The 23,740-nt window shown below is 37.1% G+C and overlaps 1 protein-coding gene across 1 annotated transcript in view; it reads left to right on the forward strand.

Annotated features, from left to right (window-relative positions):
* TENM4 (teneurin transmembrane protein 4) overlaps positions 1–23,740 on the forward strand; it is a 1,355,518-nt gene that overhangs the window by 102,623 nt on the left and 1,229,155 nt on the right. The gene's annotated exons all lie outside the window — the stretch shown is intronic.

The raw sequence follows: 23,740 nt of genomic DNA on the forward strand, positions 1-23,740 counted from the left end.
TAAGTTGTCTCTGATGCAGTATCAATCTTATAAAAGTGAATGCAGGTGCCTAGACACAAATGTCCAAAGTTTAACAGAAACTTTAGAAATTTGGATCATTTTCTGAAAGAAAATTGATGCAACTCAAGTTGGGAGTCTTATGGATTGAATATTTTATGACAGCTGACTACCCTATAAGATTTGCTTACATTTTTTTTCTTGTTTTCCACCAAGCAATGCTATAGAAACATGATTATAAATCTGCACCCAGGCCTGCCCTTTAAAAGAACAGCTCTGAAGTGAATAAGAATCATGGGTATGACCTTTCAAAGATAGAATATGACCAATTAGGGAGAGGTTTTCTAATGTTCCCATGAGTAGGAACAACTGTGCAGAGCTGGAGCCTGGAGGTGAAATAATTGTGAGTGCAATCTTGCACAGTGCCTGGATGGATTAGAGGATTGGCTGTAAGGTGGGGGATGTCAGGATTAATTAAATCTAGGGGCAGAGCAGATAATATTATTTTTCCTTATTGTTTAACAAACAATAACATTTAATTTAGAAGACTGAACATACTGAAGCAGTTACTGATGCAGTTAGTGCAGCTGGTACTCACAGCATCACGAGCAGGAAAACAGAATCATTGCTGGAGATTTCTGATTAGGGACAGAGCAAGCCCTGCAGTGATTTGGTTTGGATCTTGATTTAGGTTTGCAAGCATAATGCACAAATTAGGTGCGGTGGTATTGGTCCATATAAAAATTAAATTAAATTAAACAAAGTAGAACAATACACTATTTAGATCTCATTGAGTGCTGACTATCTCATTCATTGTGATGGGTCCACTGTAAGTTTATTAGACTAAATCAAAATCACTGCATATTGTATGTTACATATCTATTTCTTTCCAAAAAAATTTCCATACCTCCAAACATGTATAAAAACCAGTATTAAACCTCTGGCAAGCCGTTTTTGACTATTGTATTTAAATGACAAGGTAAAATATAAAAACAAAAGGGTAATTTTTTTTTTTTTTGTTTTAGTTGTATGAAACTCACAGTTCAAACCAGACAAAATCCAGCTAATGGAATACTATCCCCAAGAAATATGGAAAAAAAATTTAAAGTGTCCTATGAATATTGTAATAGTATATAATACTAAAACCCAGAGACAAGGCTAATTTAAGATATAGCTGTCTATAAAAAAGTCTCTAAAATATTATCTAGACATATAAATATGTTTTATGGGATAAACAGGTTAAAAAATGTTAGATAGTGTGATTATTCTGCTTTCAAAATCTATTTTCAAAACTGCTGAATATTGCTTCCTCTTGACTTCTCTGGAAACTCCTGGGCGCTTGGCACTTTATAAAGCAGATCACTGTGAAGATTTAAACACTTAAACCTTTGGGAGTTAAGTTTTATTGGCAGTGGTGAAAATATGAGCATGTATCACCTCTAATCATATTATCAGCAGCATGCTTTGCAGTAACAAATGACTGATTCTCTTCTAAGGACAGCTAGTCACTGTGGCAAGCTGTGCATGGAAATTAGGCACCCATAATGTAATTTTCTGTTCCCTAAGGAGCTTACCATAGACCACACTGTGGGACTCAATCTCAAGCAAAAAGCCAGAGAGTAAAAAAGGAAATGTAATGCTTCATACACCAAATCAAATAACAATAAACAATTACTACTTCAAAAATTATATCTGATGAGAATTTTTTTTCATTCTATTGAGTTTTTGCCATTGACATGTATTCTCAACACCTACAATCAGCAGCTTGGCTCTTGCCACATCTATAGATTAAGCCCATGAGCAGCACCACAGTGCAATGCACCACACTGAACTTTGGCTTTGCCTGGACAGAAAATATTCTTCCATACTATTGGATCCATTAAAAATTTACTGTTACAGACAGTTTCCCTGGCATTGCCTTAATTTATACACGTGGTCTAAAACTAAAGGTATCAGATTCAAGTCAGTGTTGATGGGATTCTCATATACAAACAGCTGCTTCAGTGCTTTTGGGGCATAGAGGCAGGCAAAAACTCATTTTGCACCCACTAAGGATCTGACTTAATCTATGATATGCTCTGGTGTTGATATGCCTAAGAAGATATGCCTAAGATATGCTTCTAGGTGTTGCAAAAAATCTGTCAGGGCTGTAGGGCAGAAAGAGGCTCAAGAAAAAAGGTTGGTCTGTTGGAAGATCATCTCTGGATATAGGCATGGACTTGGGTGCAATGTGCACTGAAGATCACTGAGCTTAATTTGGGCAATCCAAAATTAAAGATGTAAATTTGTATGCTGGCTCTGTGGGTAAAAGGTTATAGTGCATGGAGATATATACATGCAGTTTTTCAGAAGTTCACACTTCTTGTTTATCTTTGAAGTAAAATGGTCTTGATTCATCTCACCAACTTATAGGCACTTGTTTAGAAAAAGAGATTATTCTCTTCAAGTGAGATAAAGATCCAGATGTCTTCAGAGGGAATTTCAGCCCCTCTAGGATACTACCTGGGGCTGGATTTGCCTATCTTTACCTTTTGCTGCATTAAGGACAGAACTGTTTCTTGTGCCAGCCATTCAGACCAAGTAAGATGAATCTGGGAAAATCTGTCCAAATCCTCTGCTGTGTCAAGGAACAGGATGCTTCCTCACCAGATCTCTGTAAATAAATAGCAGTGATAGAAAACAAGTTTTTTCCTAGAGATTTCTGAAGATGGTCAGAAAAACATCCTACATGACACTATCACTAATCATTGACTGGGTATTTTTAAATTTCCTTGTTTTGACACAACTTGCTTACTGAGTTTTGCTTAGAGAGTCATTTTGACATTTTAGATGGAAATTCTACAGTCTCATACTTCTGTATAGACTCAAATGTTTGCATGCATATCCCCTTAGTCATATGTTAGTCATATTTGTCTACACAGGGTGTTATTTAAAAACAAAAATAAAATCACTCATCTACCCAGAACACTCTTTATATTAGTATTTCAAAATATGAAAAGATTGTATCTTCAGTGCTAAGAAGTAAAACATAACTTTTTTTGACTACATAGATGACAGATTCTTCAAAGGCATAAAGCTTGCTCTGCCTCTGTAGATCTAGGCTGATTTGTGTCAGCTACTGTGTGACCTAGCATTGATGTTTCTTTCAGTCCATTAACCATATCACTATTTGCATTAGTAACATTGACAGTTGCAACATTATAAAAAAAAAGCTTTCCCACACCTTAACATGACCTTTCATCTTGATTTCAGATGCACTGACCCAGATCTTAAAATGAGACAGTTTTTACTTTGTTTATGATTAATTCTTGAAGTGAACACATTGTTTGGTGTTTTCATATGCAGTGATAGGACAAGGAGTAGTAGTTTTAAACTGACAAAGGGCAGGTTTAGGTTAGATAATAAAGAGTAATTCTCTACTATGTGGCTGGTGCAGTGCTGGAGCATGTCCAGAGGAACTGTGGATGCTCCATTCCTGGAAGTGTTCAAGACTAGACTGGATAGGGCTTTAAGCAACCTGTTCTAGTGGGAAATGTCCCTACCTAGGGCAAGTGGGTGAAACTAAACTGGCTTTAAGATGATCCCTTCCAACATAAATCATGCTATGATTCTATAATCTGCAAACTTTCACCAGGTACTAAGGGCTGACTGCTCCTGAGAGACTGCAGCTCATTTCCTGATGTCTTTTTCTTGGAAATAATCACTATGGAGCAGGACCATGAGATTAGCCTAATATATTATACAACATCAATCAGTGTAGCTCCACTTTTGGCAGTGATCATGCATGCAGATCTTCTGAAGAAACATCCTTAACACTTCATACAGGAGATGCACATTTTCATTGGTTTAGACTGTTTACAGCTGCAGTTTCTTACTGACCATCATATTTAACTGTCCAAATAACTTCCCAAATAAACCTTCCAGCTTATTGACATGAATAATGAATGTGCCAGCAGCATTGATTTTAAAATGCATGTCAACACTTTAACATCTGAACATCTATGTAAATGCAAGCTTTTAGCAGAATTTGAATTTAACAAATTACAGTTTGTGACTCTAATTTATGAGACCTATGTAAATACCTTAGATTTTTATAGCTGCTCCCGTTTAAATTAATCACAAATTTCTAATTATGCCTTTTTCAGCTGCAGGATATGCAAATCTAGTTGCATAAAAAAATGAAGCATTCAGGAATAGACTGATTTTACAAACATTGTGCAGTATCATTTTTAAACAGGAGAGTGCAGCCTTTTAACCTGCTAAAGACGTAGCTGGTCTACATGTTTTGTTTGTATCAAAATACAAAATACGGTAGGAAAAAAAAATTAACTATACGGTTACTCAGAATATTTTGTATCCCCATCACTGGATGTCCACAGTGCACATCTGTACACAACTGTAAAGCAAACACAAGGCAGAAATGTAAAAATATTCTAAAGGATGGGCTAGTCATACTGCAGCTCCAACATGTCAAGTGAGGAGTGAGTCTGACATGCACCTTACTCATGACAGAAATATTTGTTACAATGGGGTTTCTGCAGCTGAATGGTACCTGCCCTGCAGGTAAGCAGATCCAGGAAAGATTTGCTTTGCCAACAGTAGCAGTGGGAGTTGGGAACTGAAACCCTTTTGCATATACAGTGGTTCCTCTTGAGTATTCAGCCTCTTTTCTCAGCTGTGATGACTAATCATAATTTTTCTTTTAGATTAATCTATCTAGTCATTTATTCACGTTTTTTTTTATACTGCTGGTCAGAAATATAATGTTTTGCATCCTTATGGAAGAAATGTGATCTTTTCTAGAACTGTAAAAGACCAATAACTTCAAGCTTCCTTCTTTCTTTGAGGAACATTTTTTTTTTGCTAGTTTTGTAATTCTTCCATGGATATTTATGCTTACGGTTCCTTCCACTCAGCCCTTCTCAGACTTCATCTCCATCACTTCCCTTGCTTTTGGGCCCTATAGATTAAGGTGTGCATTTACACCTTGGGGAGAGTCCTGCAAAGGCCAGCAAAAGGCCCCCAAGCTGGCCAGAATGAAGGAGGAGAGGCTGAGATCTGAGTTGTTCAGGCTGGAGAAGAGGAGAAATGGAACTGTCTCTCTGTCTACAGCTTCCTACTGGGAGTATGTGCAGATTAAGAGACAGACTCTTCTCAGAGGTGAACAGGGAAAGAACTGGGGAGAACCTGCACATGTTGCAGTAATAAAGAATCTAATTAGCTATAAGGAAAAAGGAAAACATAACCATTTCAAAGCAGCAAAAACCCTTGGTCTCACTTCAGTTAGATCCAATTTAGAAGTTGGATTTTTTTCATCTAGAGGCTTCACTACATTAATTTTTGTGTCCTAATTTGTAAAATTAAATTTTAATTTTAATCTTCAATTTTAATTTCACTATTTTAATTTTTTAATTGAAATAGTGTGTGTTTCTAAATCTAAGGGTTTTTTGGTTTGTTTGTTTTTTTTTCATTTTCAATCAAGTTCTGCAGACAACATCCACAGCATATTGAGGAAAAGTCCTTACCAGACCCATATTTCAGCAGGTGGTACTGCCTGGAGTCATTTGGCCTGATCTTGGGTAAAAAATTTTGTAGCTAATTGCAACAGAGCTGGTAATTGAGATTCAGATGGATGATGGTTTTCTAATTTGCTACAGAGCTGCAAGATATTAGTGAAATACTTGGCTGAAGTACATTAAGAAAAACTGAACTTGAGACTGTATTAACAATGTCAGACACAAAGAGGTTTTATCTTTTCACTTACTGAAACAAAAGGCCCCGTCAGACATACCAGAAGGGAAAATCATATCCAAAATCATGTTTCAGTGTGATTCTTAAGTAGACTAAGATTAAAAAAAACTTATTTATGAAGTGCAGATTGACCACATTTATTATATGGATCACTGCTTTTAGTCCTGCCTCAGCCACCATAATGACTGGGACTAAAGACAGCCACACAAAGCTTTATGTTTATGGCGCAGATTTGGTGTCCAAAGGCCGCTGTTGAGCACGTTGCAGCTGCCCATGGCAGCCCTGTTATAAGTCACCCCAAAACCTATGGGAATTGCAATCTGATAGCACAAAACCTGCCTGAAACCAGTAAATTTCCTTTGTTTTGCGCTGTTTTGTGATGTGAGGTTCTTCTGCCACCTTTTAAGCTTTTAATATCACCTTCCAGAATTGCTTCTCTGTGGACTGGATTCTGGAGCCAGAATTCACCTTCTTTGCAAAATTAGATGTTAGGTACAGGGGATTTACTGCAAAATCACTGAGGGTATTTAGTTTTCCTCTCCCTCTCTTTCCCCTTTCAAAGATTTGCTGTGCTTTAGTTTGTAATTGCTGGAATTGTAAGCAAGTGTTAAGTGCTGCGCAGTTCATTGCTCATTTTATGCTTCATAAAATATTTAGATCCTTCTGATGTGATGTAGCCTTGAGTCATCAGGCTGTTACCTTAACACATCTAACCATGTCGAGAGCTTGCATCCTCCAATAGCTTAGTGGCAAAGTGGGTTGCTGGAATATATTCCTTAAATGCAGAACACTTTGAAAAACAAGACATGTTAGTGCTCCTGTATATAACTCTGCTTTCTCCTCTTCAGTCGTCTCACTCTACCCCCACTATCCCCTGTGGATGGAAATTTCCCAGAGCCACTGAATTAATTTCATTTGGAGTTCCAGCTTGGGAAAGCTGGAAAGGAAAATGTGGGATTTTGGGTCTGCAGTGAAGTATAGAGGAAGGTTAGTGCATGCTGCCTCCTAAACTTTCTCATTCCTTGGGCTACATCACAAGCACATAGATACACATCGTTCTTCTTGGCAAATGTTCTCAGCTGCATGTCTTGAAGATGCTATGGAATACCTTTTGCCATGAATATCCACATTCAAATACTTATTTTTAAATTATTTCTTCTCCACTGAATTTCGCAAAACAGCTTAAAAATGCCAAAACTTCAAGGTCATTTGATGCTTCTTTACAAAAATGCTTACATCTGAGTTGAGATGTGTTTCAGCAGGCAGCAACAGCTGAGTATTAAATGTATTTATATAACCTCTGCTTTGTCTTAGAATCTGGGAAGCTACTGAAGGGCTACAGGCTTCATCTTTCATCTGTCCTTGATCCTGAAATCAGAAAGGTCTTGGAACATCAAGTAGACATGAACTTGCAGATCTTTTGATCTCTGAATCTAAATGACTTCCTCACAGTCACAATTTTTAACAGTGGTCACTGAGCCTGGATTTGTTACTTTACAGTCCCCTCAGCTGCTATAGAAGTTCTTTTACTCTGAAGAAGAGAAGGGTTTTGTTTGGAATTCCTGGTTTCAGGATTTTCGGTTTGCTGGGTTTTGGGGACTTTTGGCTGTTTTTTTTTATTTTCTTTTCCCCTGTGCTAGATTTTTTTAAATACTTTGTTTTACTGTTCATAGTTATTTAATTTGATTTCAGCTTAGCAATCATTCACTATTTCATAAATATTAGCAGTAAGTTAACAAATTCCATCATGCCATAGCAATGAACTGATCTTCTTGACACAGACTGTTTTTTTCTTCTTTTACTTTTTAAAAATGGGTTTTCCCCATAACCTGAGAGAATTATACAAAAATACCAAGCAGTGTTTGTGAGAGTGATGGAGAAGCAGCTGATCAAGGCTGAAACCAACTTGTGTGGGTTATTACATATTTGTTGCAATTGCATTCTTATTAATATTAATAGAAAGATGGATTTGGTTTTGTAATGCATGTTTAAACAGAAAGTTGGTGGCAAGGCTGTACCAAGAAAATCTAGCAACACTAGAAAAGGGCTAAATGAAGCCTGCAGTTTGCAAGTGATCATATTTTAGCCCATGCAAAATGGGAATATTACCTTGACAGGTGCCGTTGAACTCTGTCCAACAGGTTTGTATGGTCAGAAGAAGGAGAGGAAACACTGTACACTGAAAGTCCCCTTTAGGATATGTTGTAGCTCAGCAGTGATTATAAAACATTTTGAATCCAGTGATTTGCAATTCAAACATCAACAGCTAACATCAAAAATAAGCTATATAAGCTGTTCTTTCTTTCCCTGAATCCATCAGCAAACTGTATGTATGCAACAAGTTTTTGGTAATTATAAATTTTAACAAGCAACTATTTATTTTAAGGTCTTAAAGAAAACTGATTTGAGTGGGTTTTTCTTTTCCCAGTAATTGGCTTTTGCATATATGATAGAACGTATCTGGATGTCAAGATGTTTTCATATTTCTTAGCCCATTTTTTATCTTGTAAGCCTGATATCAAAAGAAATCAGCGTCACTGAAAGCAAGCAGTGCTTGTGATCCTCTGAGTGTTTGCAGTCACATGGCTGTGATACTGACTTTTGAGCTTTATTTCTTTTTGAAAAGGGTTGCATTTTTCTCACCTTTTTGTATCATTTAAATTATGAGGAAATAAGTAGGAAACATATGGGTAATTTGCAGGCCCCTCTAGGTATTTCTAAGAATGTTTTCAATTTTTTGGCTTTCTCTTTTGAAAGATTTTTAGGATTCCCTTGCAATATTTATAGTTTTGGGATTTTTTGTTTGTTTTGAGGTTTTTTCTATGGAGCTTAGACTTGCAAAGTTTAAAATAAAAAGGGAAAAGTGTCTATATTTTTTAATTGTGAGACTATCACTGCAAGTACTCTCTTATTACTATGTGATCATCCAAAACTTTCATTTAATATAAAACCTTATATATTTAAACATAAAGTGTTTTGTGGAATAAAAGCCCAAAACTTCATTTCTTGTCTATTAACTTGAGTTCAGGCTCCAATGTCTTGTACACTCTTGCTTCATAAAGTTGGTTACAAATCCATTATCATGAGAAGCTAAGCAACATTTCCATATCTCAAACACAAGATGGCACCATTAGTAATGCTTTTCCCATATTTCTTCCTGCTTGATACAGTAAGGGACAATTTTTGTCACTGCAAAACTGCATTAGCAACATAGCTTCCATGTGGACATTGCACGTATGCTCAATGCATAAAAACCCAGTGTATGCCTAAAGGACTCTGTAGTATCTCTTCATTTTATTAAAGGGATGCACATGGTTTACTCAGGGTCATGCACTGCAAGAGCAACTCTGCTTTTCCCGGTATTCTTCAGATAGATGTGTACATCCCTGTGCAAAATTTATTATAGCCTTTCTGCTGACATGTTTATACACATGTGCTTAGTCTCCTCTGAGGAAAATGCTGGGTTCATTAAGAATGCATAGGGTTGGGCAAATTCAACTAACTTTTTTAAATGTCAAAACAAAAATCTCAAACCAAACCAAATTTGCCTTTCTCTAGTGCCTTCCTTAGGCCGTGGAGTACTCATATATTTTTTTCCAGCACATATTAGAGAAACATTTATGCAATTTTTATTGTTTTGCATATTTGTTGGAAATAAAGGAAATACCTGTGGAAGATGAGTTTCCTAATGCAGGAGCCTGACAGAGGTGAGGCTGCTGTAGCTCTATTCATAGAAAACATAGAAAAAAGAAATCATGGACAAATTTGTGTTGGAAGGGATCTTAAAGATCTCTAGTTGCAGCCCCCTGCTGTGGTCAGGGATGACACCCACTAGACCAGTTTGCTCAGAGCTTCATTCAACCCGGCCTTGAGCACTTACTGTAGCCAGGATTTCTCTGGGCAACTGAGCATCTTACTATTCTCTGAGTGGAGACCTGAACATGTGTTATTTACAGACTAGTGTGTCTCTTTATCACTATTTTCCCACATTGGTTTATCCTTATACTAGCCTTGGCTTGCTCTATTATTCATCTTTTGCCACCCACCCCTTAGGAGATCCCTTGGGGCCGATTAGAGTGAAAGGACACCGAATACAGAGTCACAGAATCACAGGTTTACACCTGAGCCTTATCAGGAGGGAGGGCATTGTCATGATAAAAAGCATTATCCCACCTTGTAGGATCTGCTTCTTGTTAGCCTTTTCCCTTAGCTGGCTCAAACTGCAGGTTCTTAATAAAAAAATATTGGTTTGTCCTGGTCAATCTCCAGTGGTGTGTGCACACCCCCTCTGCACCTGGGCTGCTCTTATGTAGTTCAGAAATTCTGCCATCACGCACCCCAAATCTCTTTTCCTGCCTTTCAGCTGGGGGCTGCAAGCCTGGCCTCAGCAAAACACCTGCTGGTTTTGCAAATGGATTATTTGAGTCATTAACCTTTAACTATTTGCTCCCTCACAACATCCCATCCTGCATCCTGGTAAATCTGGTGCAATTCCAGAGTTCTGTTCTACTTTATCCCACAACCCAGACTGGCAGTCTGTAAGGTGGTTTTCTACTGCCCCATGAGGACAGTGTCACACCCAGCCCATGGGGCTAAGGCTCCCCTAGGACACCTCAAGGACACAGGTCAGGGGCTCGTGTCTCTCTTGGGGTTATTTGGAATCACCACATGGCCATCATCATTCTTCTGTGCCATTTTGTGTTCATGGGTATAAACTTTTACTCACATATCCTGATTGGAAAATTTAGCCCAAATGTATAATGTTAGAAAAATATCCGTACAAGAAAATATCATTCTTGTAAATTATTTCTTCTTGTATCTCTGTGGGTGTTAACACCAGTTTGCAGTGTGGATTAAGCAGATGTTGGAAAAAGCATGAGTGTCAGACAGATATTTTGCTCTAAAAATCCAGATTTTATTTTATGTATATGAATTCTTATGTACTTAAAGTCTGACTTAGACAAGTAAGACATCAAACTTCAATGCAGATTTGAATACTTTGTTAATTTGAAACCTTTGGATTTGAATGTGCTTAGCCCTGCATTGCAGAGGATAAATGCATGAAGTTAAGGACATCAAGAAAGGTGCAGGTTAACCTAAAGCAGAACACCAGGATAAGAACAAATGAATACAAATGGTTCATGGGAAAAAATAAAAAAAAAGAAAAGAAAAAAAAAAAAATTGGAAGGTGACTTCATTAGAGGAGATGAATTCTGGAGCAGCAGCCTGATAGCAATAGTTTGAAGAACTAATCTTAAAATACTCAGCCTCATCAAAAAATACAGAGATAGGATGGGAACTAATAAAAATTCCATTGGGCCAGGAAAATGCTTATCTTTATCCATCTGTTTAGAGCAGTCGGATTGTGGAAGGTGCTGTGCTAACCATGGTGCTTTTTGTCACAGAAGATACAAAGCTGGAAACCATAAACGTGAAGAGTGTCTCAAACACGAACTTAAATCCTGTGTTTTTCTATTAAATGTGCCTAGAACTGAAGGCTTGTGGGTTTGTCTAATGTTATTGGACGCTAAACAGTGCTTCCCTTGTGTGGCAGAATTAGAGAGGTAGTGACTAGAGCTAAGCAAATAATGAATATTCCATTCAGTGAATTTCTCTACTATTTGCAGTTTTCCCAGAGCACATTGCAGTTCCCAGTAAGCCTTATTATTCTGCAAATAACTAATTTGAAAAAGTCCTGGTCTTTAGATTGCATTTCATTTCCTTGCAAATGCCGGGTGCTTAAAATTCAAACTGTTGTATTTAGGCACATGGCATACGAAGTGTTTTTGTTCCTTAGAGAATCAATGGAAGTCTTAAAAAAAGTCACATTTCTAGCGCTGAAAGAGTCATTATAAATCATGTGATATTTAGTGGTTTAGGGTAAAAAAACTGTACAAAGTGCTAGAACAAGGCCAATTATACCAGTTCTATCATCAGCAGTATTTTTCATAAAACCTTTCACTTCTGTACTAGTAACAATTTATTTTTATAGGCATTGTTACATAACCCTTGAATCATGATAGTGGCAAAGAACACAGGCTAAAAGGTTAGTAGATTCCATTGTCATACCTGCTATCTACAACTCTTTATATTTGTCCTGTACAATTTATATACACCAAAGTTTATGTGACTTTAACAAACAGACATTCTTTTTTTTTTTCCTTTTCTTATGTCAAAATGGGAAATTTAGAAGAAATAGGAAATTTAGAAGGCCTGTTACAAATTTTCTCTTTTGATTTTTAAAAAATCAATTTGTATAGATATTAGCTTCACAGAAAAAACAGCTGATCCAGAACAGAAAGAGGTGCTGAAATCATCTGCTGCTGGGGCTCAGAAAGAGTGTCCATTTATATATCCTCTGTCATCCTCTAAATTTCATAATGATGTCTGTATGATTCATAAAATGTTGAGCTGACTATCTCACTCTGTAAAAATATACCTCCTGAATTACAGCTGTCTACTTCAGAGAAGTGTCTACTGGATGGCTTTGCTACCCAGTAGCTATTTTACAACACAACTGAAAGCATATAGAGCTTCTAATTTCAGAATGACAATGACTTCTTGCAAAGTTTAACACTTCATCCACCTTGACCAGAAAGAGAATGACCTCTAAAAAACCCAGAAAATTGTACAAAAATAAAGACTAAGAGAAGAATAACACTAACCAGGTTATCCATCAACCTGTGTCACAAGAGTCCATGTATGTTTAGAAAAGATCTGTTACCTCAGCCTGGGAGATCTTTGAATATCTAGAGGAGATAGATACAAAATGTTTTTACCAATGATTACTGATATTAGCCAACTGCCAGAAATCTCACTTTGTAGCAACTACACAAGGATAACTACTTTTTCCTTTGTCTTTTAAAAACCTGATGAGCTTTCATAAAAAAGTTCTGGGTTTTACCTGTGAAAGTGAACATGCAAAAAATGCTGCATTTTCCTTTTCACCCATCACCTGTAATTCATCTTTGGCCATTATCCCTGATGTGCTGACATCTCCCAGCTTCCCTCATGTGAGACACCAACGAGAAGGCTGCCAAAGAGAAGGTAGTAGAAAGCAAGACCATTTCTAGAGGGACCCTAGAGTTCCCAAATAACCTTTCAAAGCCACAGTTACCCATTTTTGTGGTAACCTCCAGGTTGTTCTTTTCTCTTGGTCTTTGGTCAATATTTCTCACCAACTGCTTTGAATAAGGAGAGCTCTGTTTTCCCATCAGAGCCAAACATAGCTAAGGAGGTTTGTGGGCAGGTTGTTCAGATTAGCTGTCATGTTGATAGGAACCTTGAAGTATGTTCATGAGTTTAACTCCCTGAAGGTATTTGAAGGAAAGTATCAAGATCCAGTATTCTCATTCTGAGAAGATTCGTACCTGTAGAGCAACTTTATGAAAGCTGTAAGTGATGACAGAATTCTCAATAGCCTTTATGGTTCTGGTCACTGTCAGAACAGAAAGGAAGACTCATAAGATTAGGAGACGTAAGAGAACCTGAAGGTTGGTTTGGGTCTACCTTGCAAAGAAAAAATCTTGTCCCAGTTGCTTCTTCTGATGTGATTTTACCAATGACTCTCAAGTAAATACATAAATAGCCATTGGATCAGGGAACAAAACTGCAAAATTTTTCTTGGGTGATTTCCAGATTTTTTAGGTTGTTCATCAGGCCAGTTACATGACTTGGATGTTGATACCACTCCTTAGAGTCCAGTTTCATTCTCTACAGATGGGTAGAATAAACCACTTTCCTCCAAATACAATCCACCGTATAAGAATGCTGAATATGCAAAATATTTTTTACAATATTGCTGTTCAATATTTTTGCATTTTCCTCTGTGAAATGGTATGTTTAATGTCTTGTAGCTTGCTGACTACCAAAAAAGGCATAGCTTCTCTTGTAGTCTCCAGGAAGTCCTACGGACATGCCTATTCCTCCAGAAGAGTTACTTTAGTCCTTCTGCAGAGGAGAAAGCTACTGAGCCCAATGCCATAAATTAATAAATCATTAAAGATATGATGCAATATTTGGACCACATATTAAGCTATTTAATTGGCTAATGAATTAGGCTTTGCTTTTTATGAATTTTCTAATATATCCTAATTAGTTACATCATGAGCAAAGTTTTGACTATTTTTTTTCTCATTTCCATAAAAAGAAACAATAGTGTTGTAACTATATTTTGCTTACTTTTTCCAATGATGACTCAATGGTAAAACCACTGCCACTGAAAACTAATACTATCAAATTAATAATATCAGTCATCAGTTAATATCAGAAGAAAAGTCGATATTAATTACATTGAATTTGTTTAAAAGTTTTGTGAAACATAGATAAGAAAGAAGCAGTTAATGATAGTTGGTGGATATAAGAATATCCTAACTTGTCCTTACTGTCTTTACAGGAAGTAAGACATTTAAAATTTATAAGAGTAAAGTGTCACAAAAAAACTCCTGTTGTATTGTATTCGGTTTAAAAAATATTTAGGGAATGTGGCACTGCTCTGGTAGTATTCCTTACAGACTCCAACCACTGCATATGGGTGTAGCATTAATACAGTGTGTGGGTAGTATTTCTGTTAGCAAAGACTTTTGACTCAAAATGGTCATTTCTAGCCATGCATGATTCAGGTTACCTTGAAGATTTGGTTTATATATATGTATGTGTGGGTGTATTTATAGAGCTTTATCACATACACCTTTAGCACATAGCAAGTCAGGCAGTTATAGCACAGAATCTGCAGGACACTGCACCATTCCAGACCAGGAGCTGAAAGCCAAACAGGATATTTTAGTGCATCCCAAAGTGCTCTGGATTTGTGTTGGAAATGGAACCCAGAACTGAAATACAAACAACTGCAGAGGATCGGACATTTTCATCGTAATCTTGGGATCTATCTGCATTGAAAGCAGTCATGATGCCTTCACATCTGGTCTTTTCCAGAACTTAAAGCTCAATAAATGGTTGAGAGAATCTGTGATTCCAGGGTTTCTTTTTAGTAAAAGACAAATGAAGAAGAGAGGCTGCTGCTGAGATGCTGATTATGTACATGCTTAATTGTAGTGACAACCAAATCAATGCCGTTTTAAAGCAATGGTGCCTGTATTAACTGAACTGAAGAAATAGTCAGTGCATGTCACAGCTGGATAATGAAAACTCACAGGGGAGAGGGATTACAAGTTTTGTGGGGCAGTAAAAAATATTGGAATTTAGAAGACTTCTTTAGTAAACATGCATCCATGGGTTATAAACCAGAATAGGAAAATCCACTTAGGGTAAATTAATACGTACTTAATTGTACTTATCGGCAGGGAGAGTGATGTCTTGAGATAAACTTAATCTAAGGACTATGAAGCAAAACTAATAGAGTCTGGCAACCAACATGCAAATGAGAATTTCATGTTAAGATGTACTATAGCCATATGTATTAATTTATTATAAACCATTGGGGGCTTTGTGTGCTCAAACCTGGGTACAGCTGGCATATTAATTTAGTTTAATTTAAAAAGAGCTATTCAGCTTTATTAGGCAATGCAACAAAAAACCCTACAAATAAAAAAATCAACAAGAAAAGAGATGAGCCTGAATACTTTACAACCACTCAAAAAACATGTATGTTTTTAAAGTCTGAATGCAAGAAAATGGAATTGGTTATCTGGTTTAATTATTGAAAAGCAAGTTGGAAGCTCATACAAAACATCTTTCTTTTAGGAATAATTTTGCTTTGACACACTCTATTCATCTATAGTGTGAAGAACAATCTCACTCAAACTGCAGCATGCTAGGTGAGGTGCAGTTGAAAGGATGTTGTAGTTTCCCCCTAAGATAGCAGACTGGGATTCCTGTCATATGTAGAGATAAAGGGAAAAGCCATGGGACTTCTACTAAGTATGCAGATGATATTAATCCTACATATTTTGACTGCCTGTGGAATACAAAGCAGTGCAGAAAAATTGATCAAATCAGCAGGATGTTTTTTGCCTGCTCAGATTGTTATTCTGGCAGGAAGGTTGGTAACCTTTTCTGTTTTACAGGGAAGCATCAGCATGTATCTGTAAGTGACCTGTGCTATGGGCTTCAGATGAAAATCACTGGTGAAACTCAGCCTCGAGTTAAAACAATAGTGTGAAAGGATCTTTGGGAGGGTGATAACAAATTTTAGGACAAGGGCATTTTGTCTTTAATCTTGCTGCAATTCAGAGGTGTTTGCATTTTTATTGTGGCTGTTCTCATTTAAGTGGTACATCTCATCCTTACACAACTGACAACAGTATGTCAGGAGGTGCTTTGGAAAAATTCTTCATGTTTAGAATCCTTTTTAGTAGACCTTTCAGAAATACATCTCACTTGTCTTGTGAAGAGAACAATGTGGCACCTATTTTAAGTTAGACTAAAAGTGACTAGACACACTCCTATTTTACTCCGATTTGAATCTGTTAAATATTTAATATAATAAGTTTATAAAATAACTGTGTGTAATATTAGAGATTCTGTTGGGGTTGTTGGGCTTTTTTTTTCTTTCTCCATGTCAGGAGAATTAACTCCAATGTCTTTTACCCAAAAGATTATGTCAGAGTCTATCACTGCCAAAATGCTGCTCATGGCTTTCTAACACTGCGTGAAATGCAACAAGAGAAATGCCAATTCCTGTCTCTGGGGAAGGAATAATCCCAGAATAACCTAGGTGCCAACCATCTGGAAAGCATCTGGGCAGAGAAGGAGCTGGTGGTCCGGGAGGACACCAAGCCAACCTTGAGGGAGGAATGTACACTCTGTGTGAAGCCCCCTGTCTGCTGGGGGACAGAGCTTTGCCCACAAGCTGAGGGAGGAGATCCTTCTCTGACTGGGTCTCGTGAGACACATCTGGGGTGCTGCATCCAGTGCTGGACTCCCCAGGACAAGAGAGACATGGAAATTACAGAGAATGCCCAGCAAAGGACACTGAAGCACCCGACACAAGAGGAGAGGTGCTGACTGACCAGCCTGGACAGGAGAAAACTCAGGGGGATTTTATCAAAATTGAATAAATTTTATCAATTTTTTTTTATTTAAAATTTAATTTTATCAATTTTATCTTCTACAAGATGTATAAATATACAGAAGCCAGGAGTAAAGAAGGCAGAGTCAGGGAAAACCTTCCCATTTGCAGAACATCTAAAGATGATGAAGGTCTAAAAAGCAGCTTGTTAAAAGGCAGTGAATCACTATCTCATGGGGCAGAGGAATGATTTTAGTACCTTTTTCTTCTAGTAAGTAATGGAGAGTTGTGGGTTACAGTATCCACAATTTTTATATTTATTTTTCCTTTTTTTCACTGGTAACTTACTGCTTTTTTACCTATAAAAACTTACTATTTATTGCAAAAGACTTTTTAAAGACTATTTCTGCAGTTAATCTGATGCAAATAAATAGTCTGGTTGTTTTATATCTACACTTTAAAAAAAATATATAGATAAATAGTTGGCCAGCAAAGATTTTTTTGCTCACTGAAAATGAAAAAAAAAGGGCCTAATAAGTTATACAGATGGAAATCAGTGTGAACAATAACTCATTTAAAATTTTAATTTTGTTAACAATAACTAAAAGTGCTATTTTGTTGGAATTCAAACAAATGACAGATTATGCATAATGGTGTTTGACCCAGAAAAAAAATGATAAAGAGGAACAGAGGAGGAGGGCAATTGCAGAAAGAGTCGGCAATGGGTGTCAAAGAAGCCAAAATAATGAGGGTGAATCCAGTCACAGAAGGACTTGGAATGTTTGAAAAATCTGATAGATGAGAAAGGCAGATCTGTGCAGTTAAATGTAGTGTAATGATGACTTTGATGAGTCTTTGTTTCACAGCTCTTTGTGCAACATGAAATAGGGGGAGTGGAGGAGAAAAAATGAAAACAGTCAAAGCCATGTCTGTCAGTGTCATTAATGAGTGATGAGGACTATAAAGACAAAAGAAAATCTCTGAACATTTGATGGGTTTTTATTCCATACATCTGTGTAAATTTCAAAACCTGAGATGTGACTAAAAGTGGGTGTCCAAAAAAGTAAGAGAAGAGTGGATGTGTTGAGGAAAAACAGTACTTCTAGATTTTGTCTGATTATTGCAATTCTAACAGCAGCCCTAATTGCTACATAGGATCAATCCGGTTACCAAAAAAGAACATTTTTAAAGTGTAATTTTCATCTATGTGCAATGAGTTTGCGTCCTTACTGGGGACTGAATGCAGATCAGCTACTTCTGCAGCTTTATGGAGAGGGAAAACATGGAAAAACAGACCCATTTTTTACTTCAGTGAACCTTTGTTGACTTAGTTGTCATGCAAGCAGAGTCACAAGCAAATCCTAGGATAAATTTCAATGCAAACCCATAAAATGTCCTTAATCACAGATAAAGTCTTGCATTTATTACTAAGTCTTATTGTACCTGTTTTGAGACAGCTGGTGGTCAGTCTGCACAGCTAATAACTTTCTCTCGTGATAGGGTTTTTAACACCTGTATAGCATAAATATTGCTTGTGTCTGTATGCTGCGTATAAATCCATTATTATTTTGCTCAACATAAAACTGAGGCAGGTTTGGGCAGCTGTTTAATAGAGCACTTCATAGCAATTTAGGACAGAAATTAAAGAAAATGGCATCACATTAATGCTTAAGATAGAAGTCTAGGCAGGCTGAAGGTAATCAGAATTTGGACAAGCCTCAAATTAAAAAAATTAAACCAGTCTTATTATGTATATGTGTCTGTATATATATATGTAAAATGCATATAAAACAATAGGATTTCTATCAATCCAGTTAGGTTTGTATAAATAGTTTGTGGCAGGTTCTGAGGAATGACTGATTTTAACATTTTAAAGCCCTTGCATTCTTGGTTACTTTTAACTTTGCAGGTTTTTGGGGTTTTTTCCTGACCTTTAACTCTTAGGATACCTGAGAAAGAATAATGTGGAAATAAGTAAGGTATGAATAGAAATCTTTCTGATTACTCTGGGTAGGAGCTGAAATCACTAATCCTGCCATCAGAATTGTCATTATGTTGCCACAGCTTCTGGGTCTGAAGTTATTTGAAAATTAAACTGCAGAGATGCTCTGTATTTACTGTGAAGCTGAGATTTCTGGCCAAGTGTTTTTCCAAAGTAGATAAGAACATCACATCTGTATAAACACATCACTGATTTATCACTTGCTAGAAGCTATTAGGACATATCTGAATGTTTCCTCTCAAGATCTGGACATAAAGTAGAATTGACCATTTAAAAACATCTTTATTTGTGGGAAGTTTGTTAAAATGTCAGTAGCTGGAGGGTTTCAGAGGTGTGTTATTGAACATTATGTGTGTTAGGGGACAATATTTTCTCCAAGGAAGAAAAAGTTCTGTGCAGATATAAATTTCTCAGACAGTGTTGCAGGCTGGTCCTAATGATATGCTTTTATGGAAAAATGATTTTCACTGTCAAAAACAAAGCCTTTGCATGAAAGAGAACTTTTATCTCTCCCCTCTCTAGAACATGTGTGGGCAGAAAAATGCAATTAATTCTTTCAGGGATTCAGGAAGTATCACCTATTGGACCTACAAACTAGCCAAATTGCTTTCATTTGAATACAATTTGGAATTGGCTCAACTAATCACTGTTTCCTAATTGCATTTTGGAGGAAAAAGGGGACCTGAATGAAGAGACTGCATCTCATTAAAACAGCAGAGTGCTTGATGTCTGCTATTGTACCTGATATCTGTGACAACAAGTGGCATCTATTTTTGCAAGTAGCAGTAATTAAATCTGCACAGTGTTTATAAACAACACACTCACTTTTTATTACATCTAAGCAAAAGTGTATTGTACTAGAGACTGTAAACAAAAATCAACCCCAACCTCTGTTCTCTTAAAATAAGTCCATAAACATTGTCAAGGGACAAAGCATGACTTCTATGCTTTTTCTATAACATATATTCTGTCAGGGTAGTGTAAAAAGAATTTGGCAGCACAAGAGGAGCACAAGAAAATTTTTCTTATGTAACATCCCACTGAAATTGCCCAAGGACAGTACCCAACAGAGACCTACAGGACCCTAGTACCTAAAGGGGTCCTACAGGAACACTGGAGAGAGACTTTTTGCAGGGGCATGTACTGACAGGACAAGGGAGGAAAGCCTTAAGCTACAAGAGGGTAATTTAGAATAGATACTGGGAAAAAATCCTTTACTATGACAGGTTGCCTAGAAAAGTGGCAGCTGCCCCTACCTTGGAAGTGTTCAAAGCCAAGATGGATGGGGCTTGGAGAACCTGGTCTAGTCAAAGGTATGCCTTCCCATGGCAGGGGGTTAGAACTAGATGAGATTTAAGGTCCTTTCCCACCCAAGCTATTCCACGATTCTCTGATCCAATGATAGGGGAGAGGGATGCACAAGATCAACATCTTGCCTGGAGAGAAAAGCTGCTGATCTGCAATAATCTCAGCAGTTAAATTTTCCCATCAGGGCAAAAAGTGACAAGGATGAAGATGCAGCACAAGTGGGCACAAGTAGTTTTGACAGAACGCTTTCTATTGGAAAAATGCCGATTTCTGAAAGTGAAACGTTCTTCGGGAATGTGTCAATTCCAGGAGGAGCAGGGCTGACAATAAACCTGCCTGTGCTCCTGCCAGTTTACCCACCAATCTGCCTTCCAAGAAACTTTCAGTCTTAGTAAAAATGCCTCCAGATACCAGTGTAAAAGAGATCAGCAATCAGATATCAGGTGAGCAGAAGGCGAGACTCTCCAGTATCTGAGAGTGGAAATGTATTCACCTCAGCAGAGCTGCCATGAATGTATTTCAGGATATATAAAATCTTGTTCTTGGGATCGTCAAGACATAGTATTGAATTTCCTTTCTATGTATATTTGCTAAGCAATTTCCTTCCTTTTTTAAAAATGAGTTTTGCCTCCACTAAGACATTTTTTCACAGAAGTGACATTCTGTTTTTTAGCTAGCATTTCCAGGAGGACTGGGGGTGCTCTTGAGAGATCCAGAAACTGTTCAGTGTGTAACTTTGAAAATTTAGCAAATCTTCTGCTAAAGCATCTTTCTCTCAGAGGGCAAAAACATTTAGCTCAGAGCAATAGAGACATTTGTAGAATAACTAGACCAGGAAGATAAGAGCTGTGCTATGGTTAAGGCAGGGTCTTGGCATTCAAGGCTCCATAATTCAGTACAGCATTGTCAAATATGTATTTTGCAGTCTCACACAAATACCTGGTTTCTTGATATCTTTTTTTCAGTCATGAAACAAAGGATGCAAAAGAATAGTATGTTTAAGTTGCTCATGACAGTGGTCTTCTACTGTGTATCACAAATGTTTAGGACTTGGCATATTACTATATACCACAAAAATATGGAAACAGTACTATAAAAAACACTTCAAAAGCTTCAACCAGCAAAATAAAATTTTCTGTCTCTTCCTGCACAGAAATTACAGATGCAGGTTATCACATCATGGTTTTCAAATCCTGGAAACAGTATGAGCATTTTCTTTGCAAGTGACTTTTTACCCTCACTTCTCTGTAGAAAGAAAAAATTCTCTCTTTTTTCTGCTTTTGATTTCCTCTGGTTTTCAGTCTGATGTGAATTGGTACAGCCAGAATATAGCTCTCAATATCCAGCACAGTGCTGCTGATTAGTTTTCTGAAAGAGGACAGAGTGAAGAAGAACGGCAGGTTATATTGATTTACTTCTAATGATCTGTTTCTGAACTAGAGCTGGGCAAAGTGTTCTCCCGAAGGCACATACAGCTGTGCTCATGGCTCAGCTCTGCATTACTATCAGGATTAAAAGCCAGTAATGGATTCTGTCATGTTGCTGTATCTTTCTGCATTTTTTTTTTTTGCAAGCCCCATATGGGGTTAGCTGCTGAGGACATATATATGACTTTCCCTTGCCATCTGTTGAGCAGTCTGGAGAAGGGCACCCATACTCTGTTACAGAAACAGTACATCAAAATAGCATTGCACAGCTATGGCGTGTTTAGAGGGAAATTGTCACATGTAGTATATGCCTGTATTTTGTTGGAGAGTGTGTCTCTCCATGATTTTGGCTTAGACTGGGATTTTTGAAGCCATGAATACAACGTGTGTGAATGGGTGATATGGAAAAGCACACATGAACAATTTTTTGGGGACCCTGACTCTGAAGGTCAGGATAGATTTTTTTCTTTAAATAACTGGTGCCATAATAGGACTGTAACTTGCTCTAAATTTGATAAATGGTACTCAAAAATATGTGTGTCAGACAGAAATAACTGATTCTTATGTATTGGCTTATTTCTCTTTCTCTTTAGATTTGCTTTCAACAAATCTCTGTAGATCTGCTTTCGGTTCTCCTCATCATGATAGCTGGGAGAAGGGGTGGGCATTGTACAACATTTCCACCTATGTCTATGTAGTCCAAAGACAGAAATGTCCTCACTTTTCCCATTCTTCCAAAAATCTGGTATTAACCAGCTCTTAGCCTAAGTACTATAAACATGATCAGGGTGTCATGGCTTTTGGAGTAACAAAATGCGTGGTAATGTAGTTCTTTTTTCAGACCAGACATATGACCACTCAAACATGGATGTCACCTAACTCAAAGGTGTCTTCTAAATAATTTAAGTATTTTTGCAGCATTTTTAGAAGGAAGAAATATTTGTGTCTGACTTGACCCTACAATTAATGGTGTTCCCAGGATTCACTTGACTATGGGCAAATACATTTTAGGGTTGCCTCAAAAATGAAATGATTCAAGGGAAAATTGTATATTGCATATCTTCTGGCAGTTGCCATCTAGGTTTCCTTTGTATTATTTTTCATGTGATGCCTGAAGAAAATCTTGCATGATGGTTTATAAAAGATGGATACTTTCAGTCAACAAGGTGTTGTCCCCCCGGAGCATCTGTACGCATCTCATTTTTATTATTGCTTATTGATAAGTTGGCATAGCTGCAGTACAGAAGGAGTCTGAGTACTCTTCTAGTAGTAAATGACAACACACACACACACACACACACATGCTAGGATGTTTTGTTCTCTTTCTACTGATGTAGAGTTTAAAATGCAGAAGAACAGCACCTACTTTTGGGTTATCAACTTGCAAAGCTTGTCTATTTCCCCTATGCTGACATACTCTTCCTTTCCCTGAATTCTTTTATTAATGAGTACTATCAATCTTAATCACATATTCTATACTTCAGTCTTCTTGTTTCTATTAGAACTCAAAGTAGACATACTGTAAAAATTTGTCTATTGTTTTATAAGAAAGAGTCCCACATATTATTACATTTATAACTAGTGATATTCTGTTAACAGTATAAAGTATGAAGGCCAATCATAATACTACACATCTTGAACTTAGGTATATTTTAACTAACCAATGGAGTGACTTCTGCCTTTGGGCTCCAGGGCTATGAGATTTCTTCTGCAATATCTTGGCATAATCCTATAATTCTTTTTCTCGTAACATCCACAACGCTAAGGTCTCATTTCCAAGGTGATTCACAAAACATCCAGAGCAACATTCTTTATTGGTATGTAGACTCTGAGATTGGCTTCTGCCCACAGCTTCCCTAAGGCACTTTTTCTAAAGAGAGGGTGATTTTTACTTGTGTGACTGCATGCCATTGCATGTGTGCACTGTCCCCATGTTTTCATGGTATTCAGTGCTTGTTTTTACGGTCTTCTTACTCAATAAGTCAATAGAAGAAAATACAATTTATCCATGAGAAAGATCCTATAAGAGAACCTTGGGCTGGGCTGCATGTGATTGTAAAAGTCATTCTTCAAAAATACCTGCAACAGGTCATCATTGAAGATATTATAAAAGTGCCCAATCATTTTCCACTAATATTAACATGTACTCCTTTATTTCTATTCGTTGAATTGCTAAGATAATTGTAGGAGTGTTGAAATCATGCAGTAAATTACGAAGTTGAAGCTTTTTTCCTGTTCTATTTTTTGGCACTACACCAATTCTTGTCACTTCATTCCTTGAGCAAC

This window comes from Cyanistes caeruleus, chromosome 3 (assembly GCF_971803275.1).
Source record: "Cyanistes caeruleus chromosome 3, bCyaCae1.hap1.1, whole genome shotgun sequence".
Taxonomy (NCBI): Eukaryota; Metazoa; Chordata; class Aves; order Passeriformes; family Paridae; genus Cyanistes; species Cyanistes caeruleus.